We start from the raw sequence: 10,263 nt of genomic DNA, 5'->3' as shown, positions 1-10,263 counted from the left end.
AAAACAGAAAATGACTTACTCTAATTTCCAGAGTGGATGCCAAACTCAGGGTCTGATGTAGAAGTAGGCCCACTGGAGCTGGAAAACCATGGCAGTCCTTTGACAACTTTGCCCACTACACTGTCCTGCACAGAGCACGGTGTTCACTTGTTCATTGCCTTGTTGAGTATAGTTGTTTGTGTGGCACTGTGGGCTGGGCTTCCTGCCCTTAGAATCTGTCTCATTTCCCAAGTCTGAAACTCTGGGACACAGTATAAATTCAAGCTCTTCCTATAAGGCCTTGTAAGGCAGCTCACCTGCCAGGTCTGTTTCTCTCCCAGGTGTAATTGTGAGCACAGTTCAGTGGTCTTTCACCATTAGCAGTGCAGAGAAGTGGAAGAAAGTTCTAATTCCAGTAAGCTCTGCCAGGATGTCTCTGACTCAGTAAACATTTGCTGAATATGAATAAACGAACAAACAAGAAAGCTGATGACTGCAGTCTGTGCTTCCACAGTCTGAGGAAGACATCCTCAATGAGTGAGGGAGAAGGGAGGGGCTGGGACCCGTTGCTGCAGGCCTGTGTTTCTTTTCCTTGTCCCACCTGCTTTAAATTGAAACCTCCCGGGTACAAGGAGGAAATTGCATCAATAAACACAGGATCACTTTGAATCCTTGGTTTCCCGAGTGACACGGAAGAGCATTGTGCTGATGCCTGATCAAGTCAGCATGAAATCCCATCCTAGGAACACATAGAGGGGCTAGAAGGAGATAAAGAGGGTTCTTGTCAGAGTTGCAGTTAGAGTAAGAATCCAATTGCTTTTAAAGATAACAATGTCAGTATTTTGCAGACCCTCCTGTGGGATGGGGAATCTCGGAATGCTTAGCTGGTGTTTTCAACAAAATCTCATTCTAGCTAAATTGTATAATTAAATCATAAGCTAATTAATATGCCACACAAATTTGGATATATTTAACAGTACTAAATAGTATGAGGTTTTTGTTTGTTTTGGTTTATGAGTCAAGATCTCACTCAGCAGCATAGGCTGGCCACAGACTCACTATGCCCCCCAGGCCGGACTCAGGCGGGATCACCCAGGCCTGAGCCACCACGCCTGGCCTAAATAGGATGGTACTACAGGGTAAATGATTAATAGTAAATGTACCTCTTCAATTTACATTTTATTGGCCCAAATCACAGAAGGCTATAAAACAATTCCTTATTTTCATTTGTGTTTTAATGATGGAAGTTTATCAGGCTCTTGGGTACCTAGAAAGCTTTCCTAAAGTGTCAGTGGAACAGACTTCCAGGCACCCTTGTGAGGGTGCTGTTCCCACTCACAGGGGAAGAACCTACTTTGGACCCAGATAGGGGTTCCAAGTCCCACAACATGTGCTGATACCCCCAGAACCTTTGAGCATGAATGACACATTCGATTATATTCCTAAAGCTTTTTCCAGAAATATGGTCAGGTGATGGGTTTTTTTTTTTTTTCCCTAAATAATTTTTCACCAAATTTGAAAAATGAGTTGTTTTGGTAATTATTTTCTAATTCCTTCAGGAATTTGAACCCTTCAAATACCTTGCAATAGGGTTAGTGAGTTGACTCAGCAGAAAAAGGTCCTTGGCAAGCCTGAGGACCTGAGTTCAATTCTTGGAAAGCAAGAACTGATTCCAGAAAGTTGTCTTTTGACTTACACACACATGCATGGCACACTCACTCACATACATTGTATGTATTGTAGATATGTACACATAATAAATAAAACTACATTTTAAAAATACCTTGTAATAACACAATATCGTTCCTGTGGTATCTTTGCTCATCTATAATCTCAATCTAACAAGGACAAAATAAGACAAATTTGGAGCTGAAGAGATGGCTCAGTGGTTAAGAGCACTTCCTGCTCTTGCAGAGGACCCAGGTTCAGTTCCCAGCACCCACATGGTGGCTAAAAACCATCTGTAACTCTGGTTCCAGGGAATCTGATGCCCTCTTCTGGCCTCTGAGGGCACTGCATGACATGGGTACACATATACATGCAGGCATACATGGGTACACACAAAAAGTTTTAAAAAAATAAGACAAATTCAGTCTGGGTTATTACATACAAGAATTAGCCTTTATTTAAAAAACAGTCTCAAATTAATGAAGAGTAAAAAGATGCGACAGCCAAGTAGAGTTTGTGCTTGTGAACTGGATCTTTTGCAACAAGCACATTTGCGTATGTGCTACACATAGTGGTACAGCCTGAATGCCTGAGTGAGACCATTGCACTGTGATTGTATGAGAAAACTGCTTATCAGTTACTTAGTCTAAACTGGAGACAATAACTTAGAAACAGAAATGTGAATGGAAACACATAATGACCCGCGTACTGACCGTGCAGTTGCTTTGACAAACACTGTAGTTTGGATTTTGACTGTCTCCCAAAGGCCCAAGTGCTGAGGGCTTGACCCCCAGCTGTAGTGCTATTGGGGGGGGGTAGGGCCTTGAAGAGATGAAACCTAGTGGGAAGACATTAGATCTTTGGGGTGTTCTGTAGGGATGCTGGGATCCTGGTCTCTCCTCTCTGTTTCCAGCTACCACAAAGTGAACAGCTTCCTTCCCCTGCTCTGATGTTCGGTCTTGCCATTGGCCCCAAACAATGGGACCAACCCAGCATTGACGAAACCACTAAAACCATGAGCCCAAACTAACCTTGCTACTTATAAATTGATTTTCTCAGGTATTTTGCCACTGTAATGGAAAGTTGACTAACATAACAAACTACCAGAAACCTAGCTGCTTTTAAGTAACCCAGATTTATTGTCTTGTACTTATGAAAGCCAGAGGTCTGAAATGAGCCCCACTGGGTTGCATTCCTTTCTGGAAACTCCAGAAGAAAATCTGTTCTGGCCTTTTTCAGCTTCCAGAATTTGCCTGAATTCCTTGGCTTATGGCTTCCTTCATCTTAAAAACAAACAACAACAACAACAACAACAACCACCCAGCTACAGCTGGTTAGATCTTTCTCACAATGCCTTCTCTCTGGTCCTGACCCTCTTCCCCTTTATTCCCAATTATAAGGACACTTGTGATTGAACTGGGCCTACCTGGATAATGCAGGATCATCGCAGTCAGCTGAGTCGCTGCTGCCTTACTTGCTCTGCAACCTTAAATTCCCCCTGCCATAGATCACAATGTATGCATGGGCTCCTGGGGTTAGGGTGTGGATATTTTCACAGATCTCTTGCCAAACACGTGTACACACACACACACACACACACACACACACACACACACACACGTGCATGCATATACACAGAACAAATGTGTCAAGATGTTAACAAGTTAATAAATGAAGGCCATAGAGAAGTTAAATCTAATATTCCGATGACCTTTGAAGGTTAGAATTTTTCAAAATTTAAAGCATCAAAATGTTTTAGAAAGAAAAGCATCATGATAATGATGGATATTTGAAGCAACCACAAATCTACAATCCATTAACTGAAATTCAAAAATCCTTCAGGATGTTTCTTCGCCACTCCTTTATGACTCCCTGACGGGACTGTCATTCAGCTCTTACAGCAGTTTACTCCTGTGCTGGATAGCTTTAGTGTCAACTTGACACACCTGGGTTGAGGGAGCCTCAATTGGGGAATTGCCTCCATAGAACAGGCCTGTGGCCATGTCTGTGGGGGCACCTTCTTGATTGTTGAGTGATGTAGGAAGGACCAGCCCGCCGTGGGTGGTGCCACCCCTGGGCAGGTGGGCCTGTGTTGCATAAGCAGCAAGCCAGTAAGCCGAGTTCCTCCATGGCCTGTGCTCCAGCACCTGCCTCCAGGTTCCTGCCCTGAGTTCCTACCTTGGGTTCCCTGATGAATTGTGACCCAGGAGATGTAAGCTGAATAAACCCTTTCCTCCTCAACTGGGTACTGGTCAGAGTATTTTGTCACAGCAACAGAGAAACAAACGAGGACAACTCCCTCGCTGCGGCAGCCATGTTTCACCACAGAAACGTCTGCATCCTTTCAATATGCACCATGTCACTGGTTCATGTGTCAGGTGTTGGAAGGCAAACGGGGCAAAACCTGTCTGCCAAGAGCAGGATGGGGCAGCCTGCCCAGGAAATGGGTATGGCAGGACCATGAGGTGGGGAAAGATGAAGAACGAGAGCAGAGTGCTCCCAGGAGATGTGCCACACATCTGGATGCTCCTATGGGTGACAACATGCAGAAGTGAATAGGGGCTCAGAGCTTCCCCTCTCTGGGAAAGTCAAGTCAAGCTATTGCCAACCCCAAGTACTCAGTCCAGTAATCGAAGAACCATGGTCCACAACCATCACAGGAGTGGGCTTGGAGACAGACCCTCCTTCTGTTGAGTCCTTAGATGATTTCAACTCCAACTGACACCTTGCTGTCTAGGGGAGTCCTTGAGGTGGTCATGGAGGACCCAGAGTCCTGGCCCCTAGCAAGTATGAGTTAATTAATGCTTTAATTTTTTTATGATTTATTTTATGTGCATGAGTGTTTTGTCTGCATATATCTCAGTGTACCACACATGTGCAATGCCTGTAGAGACCAGAAAAGGGTCTCTGGAACTGGAGTTAATGGGTGGTTGATAGCTGCTATTTGGGAACTAACTGCACCCAGGTCCTCTGGAAGAGCAGTCAGTGCTCTTAACCACAGAGCCATAATATCTGTTTCTAAGTTTGGGGATAGCTTGCTTCGCAGTGACAGAAAAGAAGAAAAATATTTTCTCCTGCAAAGATGACGATCATCAGGAAACTTGTTCATCATTCTGTTTTCTCTATCACAGGAACATGGATGTGTTTGTCTGAATACATTTTGTTGAGTTTTGCTAGTTTTTGAACTTTATGCAAAGCAGAATCGTGCTATGGCTTGCTTTTCTGTTTACTGTTATGATTCACTTTTCTTAGTCAAAACTGGGTTCATGAGACCAGTCTCGCGGGTCCTGGAGCTCATTCATTTTCCCCATGTGAGTCTCTCCATTCTCCTAAGCTTGGACACGGAGAGTGTTTTCAGTGTTATGCTATGGCAACTAGGCGCTATGAACATTCTTGTGTGACTCCTGGAACATATGATCTATGTTTTCTCTGGGGTCTATGTCTAGGACTGAAATGGCCAGCTTGTATGTTATTAGCATCAACTTTATAATGCACATTCTTCTGCCCATGTTGATACAGTCTTAGTGGTGACTGTGATGCCTAAGAATTCCTGTGTTCCACATCCACTTGATATTGTCTGATTTATTAATTTTTGCCATTTTCAAATATTTAAAATGACACTTCATTGCAATATAATTGCAGTTCCCTAACTGCCACTAAGATGAATTTTCCCCCATGAGCCTATGACTGCATATTAGGTTTTGTTCTCCTGTAAAGTGCTTATTTATTACTTTTGTCCAGATTTTTGGGGGGCTGCCTTTAACCAATTCATAGAATTTTTTTAATATATTCTGATTCTAACCCTTGATGGCTGTGTGTTATAAATACATTTTCCCAGGTTTTGGACTAGAGTCTTGTTTTTGTGAGGTATTTTGAGGAAAATAAGCTGTAAAGTTTATTGTAGACTAATTTACCAGTCCTTTCCTGTCTGTGTGCACTTTTAATATCTTGCTAAAAAAAAACCCTTTTCCCCTTTCCACCAGTTTAAAAAGTTCTATGATTTTGCCGGGCGTGGTGGCGCACCCCTTTAATCCCAGCACTCGGGAGGCAGAGGCAGGCGTATCTCTGTGAGTTCAAGGCCAGCCTGGTCTACATAGTAAGTTCCAGGACAGCTGGGGCTACAGGGAGACCCTGTCTCAAAAACACCAAAAAAAAAAAAAAAGTTCTATGATTTCTTCTTACAGTTGTAAAAGTTTGGCCTGGCACATTTAAGTCTAATCCATCTGAAAAGGATTCTTTTGGTAGGATGAGCCACACACCAATTGGAGATGACTATCCAATTTGATGTGTTCATACGGATAACCTTAAGCCAGTACCATTGTGTTGGATGGCCTGTCCAGTTTTGATTTGTCATGCTGTTTCAAATCCAGCTAACCTTTTCCTTTTCTTTTTCTCATCTCTTCTTTCTTTCTTTTTTCCCCCTTTGTTTCTTTGTTGAAAGGGTCTCACTATGTTGCCCAGGCTGGCTTCAGATCACTGGTCTTCCTGCCTAGGCCTCCCAGGTACTGGGATTACAGGCATCCACTACCACACTGTGTTTCCACTCAGGTTTCTACTTAAAGTGCGAGCTTTTGGCTCTGCCTTCTGCTCCGTTGTCCTATCTATACACCCGGTACCCTAGCCAGACAGTTTTTTATTATTCTAATTTTATAATACTAAAGCCACCACATCCTATTTTTCTTTCTGAGCATCCCACCTATTTAGGCCTTTTGTTGTATCAAACATCATTTGGATTTTTGTGCATGTGCCTGTTCATGTGTACATGGGTGCACATGTATGTGTGAGTGCATGCAGAGGGCAGAAATCACCCTCACGTGTCATTCCTCAAGAGACTTATACCTTGTTTTTCGAGACAGGGTCTGTCACTGAGACCAGGGGTTGCTAATGAGTCTATGGTGGAGACCCAGGGACCTGCCTGTTGCCACTTCACCAATGCTAGGGAAATATTTTAAAATCAAGTTAAAATTCCCCTTCTATCTAGATCTAACTTGCAAAGCAATCATGAACAAATATCAGGTTTTACTGGATGCTTTTCCCATATCCATTAAGATCAAATGCTTTTTCTTCACTAAACTCATGATGTGGTAAATTTATATGGATAACTTAGTGTTAAATAAACTCTGAATTCTTGGGATTAATCCAATTTGGTCCACAGTTACCTTTTTTTTTTTTTTCACATTTCTGAGAAAATTTTATTGGCCTTTTGGATAGTATTATCCTTTTTTAAAAAATACCACGAGGGGCTGGAGAGATGGCTCAGCGGTTAGGAGCACTGGCTACTCTTGCAGACCCAAGTTCAATTCCCAGAAACCACATAGTGGCTAACAACTGTCTGTAACTCCAGTTCCAGGGAATCTGACACCCTCTTCTGACCTCTGAGGGCACTACACGACACGGGTGCACTTACACACAAGCAGGCAATACACGTATACACATAAAATAAAAATACAACTATTTTTAAAAATACCATGAATGGAGCTGGAGAGAGGGGAGAAGGCTCAGGGGGTTCTTTCAGAAGACCCAAGTTCAGTTTCCAGCATCCATGTGGGGTGGCTCATAACCACCTGTAACCAGCTCCAAGGAATCAGATGCCCTCTTCTGGCTTCCTGGAGCATGTATGCACACAAAGAAGTACATAAATAAATCTTTTTTCTTTTTAAGAAGGCCAAATAAGGGGCATGGTGGCACACGCCTTTGACCCAGCACTCAGGAGCCAGAGGTAGTTCTAGGCCAGCCTGGGTTACACAGTGAGGCCCTTACTCAAAAAAGGCAAGTGCCAGGAATGCCAGACATGGTGGCATAGGCTTGTCACACCAGTACAGGAGGCAGAGGCAGGAGGAGCACCTGAGTGTGAGGCCATCCTGGTCTATGTAGTGCTCCAAGTCCACGGCTTACACTTAGCATCTTGTCACTTTCATGTCAAACCACACTAATCCACAGATGACAGAGCAGAGCTCATCCTTGCTATCTATCCCCTGGAAAATATTTGTAAAACAGAATGATCTGGCCTTTAAGTGGCTAAGAAATGATGGATAAAACCTCCTAGGATTCTTGGGTGTGCTGTGAGAAAATGTGAAGCCACAGATTAAGTCTTTCATTAAGTCAGTATTGATTGTTTGATCAGTCTCATTAGGAATGTGGTAACTTGCAGATTTATTAGCGTAGCATTTTCAGAACCACACAATTAACATGAGCTGCATTTTTTTTTTGTAACAGAAATCCAAAATCTTGCCCTAGTTTTATTTTTCTTGTACAATGAAAAAGATCAGAGATGGGCTGTCCAGAGTAGAAGGTTGTAATGTCACCACGCCACCTGACACCCAGGTGCCTCTTCTTTCTGCTTAGTGTCACTGGCTGACTGGCTTCAAGTATAATGGTTTCATTCCAGGCAAGATGAAATACAACCAGGAACAGGACATGTCCCACGTAAAGACAGATGCCATACCAACTGGTTACACATTCTGCATTGAAAAATCTCAACTAAATGGACCTGGATGGCTTGCTGACGCCTCTAGAAAAAGTTAAGAACTGTTGAAGTGATTAGCAGGCAGCTAAAATCAAGTATAAAAACCAGAGAGATCCATAGCAACACACAGAAAAGAATCCTTTCTGCAAAAACTGAGGCCTGGATCCAGGATTTAACTGGTAGAACAGTACAACTTCAAAGATTAAACTCCTAATCAAGACAGGTGTGGTATGTGCAGGCCAGGGTTGTGACTGGGTTCCAACAGGGCCCTAGCACACGAGATAGGCTCATCCTATGCTAGTGCTGACAATAGGCACAGAGCAAAATAAGTATTTCACCCACTGAGACAGAGGCTCCCCTGGGTCCCACAGCATGGGTTTCCATCAGGGCTGAACTAGCTACTGCTACCACCTAGTGGCCAGCTTTTCATTTGCTGGATGTCATGTACCAGACATCGCACCATTCCTTGAGTGGACCAACCAAGCAACTGTTGAGTGAGAAGTACGCTCTACTTGGCTTCTTGTATTTGAGAAGGATCAGGAATGTGCTCTAACAGAATTATATCAAAATTTCGGGTGTGAGTTTGATTTTTCTGCCAGCCTCACCAACACTACCATTAGAGAACTCAGAGTGATCCACATGTCAGACTAGTCGGCCACTTTACAGAGGAGGTATAGGAGTTGGCCTGTGACACAGGACTCACTGGTTTTATTATATGGTGTACCCCTAAGCTTCTGGCCTGCAGTGGTCTGACGACAGCACACCTAAAGCTTCCTCATTAGATGGAACACCCTCCTTTGTGCTGTATACACACGAAAGTGCTATGTACTTGGTTCTGCATGCCCAGTGACAGTAACACATGGGTTGGAGGGTTGGGGGGTTGGGGGGTCGGGGGGAGCTACATATAAACTTTCAGCTAGTGAGTTTGATCTTGGAACTCTGGGCTCCTGGTCTCCAAAGACAGGAACACTTCTGCCAACAGGTGTAACAAGAACCCACTTAACTATAAGATGCATTTGCCACAATGGCTCTTTAAGCTCTTGGTGTTCAGAGACCATCAGCAAAGTAAGTCACCACTTTAGTCCATGGACTTGACTGTCAGAAAGAGAACAGGGAAGGATATGACTAGCTCTTAAGACTGTTGATGGCAACTGGATTAAGTACAGCAGGCTCATTTTCTGATAGGGATGTGGAGAACAGATGCCGAGTCCCTTCAGAGACAAGAGTCTGGAAGTCACTCCATGTAAGTCACCAAGCCCTGCAGAAGTACAAACTGACAGTGGGGGAAGTCTGGAACAGGAAGTGAGATGATATCCCTTGCAGCTCTAAGTCCACAGTGTTGGGTCACTACATAGTGCTGTAAGTCACCCTAGTAGCTTCTCTCCTAAGTTGTCCTCAGAAGGAGCTACCACTGGAGTCTAGAGCTGCTTCTAAGATACACAGGAAGTAGCAGAGATGAGGGAGGACAGTGCCGGGCAGGGAGATGCACCCCACTATCTCCACTCTTATTCAACATTATGCTCAAAGTTTCAGCCAGAGCTACAAGACAAAGACAAAGACAAAGACAAAGACACACACACACACACACACACACACACACACACACACACACACACACACAGGAAAGGGAGGAGAAAATCAATTCCTATTCACAGACAACATGATTTTATACTTAGAGGCCATATAGATGCTACCAGAAAACTCTTAAGACTTGACAAACACTTCCAGGAAAGTTTCAGGACATAAAAATCAACATATAAAAATCAGTAGCCTTCATATATACCAATAACAAGCTTACTGAGAAAAAAATTAAGAAAAACATCCTATTCACAATAGCACCTCCCTGAATAAAGTACCTGGGTTCCAGAAACCTCGGAATAGATCTCACGAAGGATGTGAAAGACTTGTACAGTTAAGACTTTATGACAGCAAAAAAAAGAAGTTAAAGAGTATGTCAGAGGGCTGGAGATACAGTACACTGGCTAAGAGCACTGGCTGCTCTTGCAGAGGATTTGGGTTCCGTTCCCAGCCTCATAACCACCTGTAACTCTAGTTCCAGGGGAGCCTATGCCATTTTCTGCTCCATGGGATCCTGCACACATGATGCACAGTCAACTCATGCAAGCACACACATCTCTCTCTCTCTCTCT

The sequence above is a fragment of the Nannospalax galili genome, unplaced genomic scaffold (genome assembly GCF_000622305.1).
Source record: "Nannospalax galili isolate Female #2095 unplaced genomic scaffold, S.galili_v1.0 scaffold1201, whole genome shotgun sequence".
NCBI lineage: Eukaryota > Metazoa > Chordata > Mammalia > Rodentia > Spalacidae > Nannospalax > Nannospalax galili.
This window is presented reverse-complemented; position numbering follows the sequence as displayed.